The following is a 924-nucleotide window of genomic DNA, read 5'->3' as shown; positions in this document are numbered from 1 at the left end:
GCTACTTTGTGTTAGAACAATTGGAGGAGCCTATGATTATTGAAGAAAAGGAAGAAGTGGTTGAAGACTTAGGAGATGCGGAACTTCCATGGGAGCCTAGAGTTATAGAAAACCCCTCCAAGAAGATTGAAGTTGATGTTGAGGAGGAATGTGCACAACCTCCAAGGCATATCCCGTATGAAGACTTGGAAGGAGTGGCGCAAGAATTGAGTTCCCTTGGTGATGAAGATCATGCATCCAATCTTCTTGGTGAAGAATCCTTTGAATTTGAAGAACCTTCTCCCAATGAATTTGAAAGTGATGTGGAGGTAGATTTCTCTCAACCTCCCATTTATGACTTGAGTGATGGAGAAGAGTTAGATGAAGTTGATGAACAAAGGATTGAGAATGAAGAAGTTTATGAAGAGGTGGAGATTGACAAGGAAGCAAACAAGGGAGTAGAGCTTGCAAGCACATTGGAAATACCTCTCCTCAAGCCACCACCATCCACTCTCTCATTCAAGTGGGTAAATTCCTTATACTTAAGCTTTGTTATTCCCCTTGAATATGGTTTGCTTGAGACGGATGGTCAACTTAGAAAAATTAGTGGCTTTAAGAGTAAAAAGGAGATAGTTAGTGGTTGGAAGCATCATTCTAGGTTCACTATGGTCACATGTCCAAAGCTTGATAGCAAAGGTTGGTGTAAACTAGAGTACATGGGTCTAGAAGGATGTTTGGTCACTTTGTTGAGAATTCACCTTGCCCACCACCCACATGGATTGATGATAATCAACTTGGAGATGGGTGTGAAGACAAAATATGGGATCCGGGAACACATGAGGATCAACATTGGGAGCCCATGGTTTGTGAAGAACTCCATCAAAGCTTGGAGATATTAATCTTGAATAATGGAGCTTATTGGAAGTCCAAGCATTGGTGGAAGTT

The sequence above is a fragment of the Arachis duranensis genome, chromosome 1, assembly GCF_000817695.3.
Source record: "Arachis duranensis cultivar V14167 chromosome 1, aradu.V14167.gnm2.J7QH, whole genome shotgun sequence".
Taxonomy (NCBI): Eukaryota; Viridiplantae; Streptophyta; class Magnoliopsida; order Fabales; family Fabaceae; genus Arachis; species Arachis duranensis.
The sequence above is the reverse complement of the archived record's forward strand: the minus strand, read 5'-3'. Positions refer to the sequence as shown.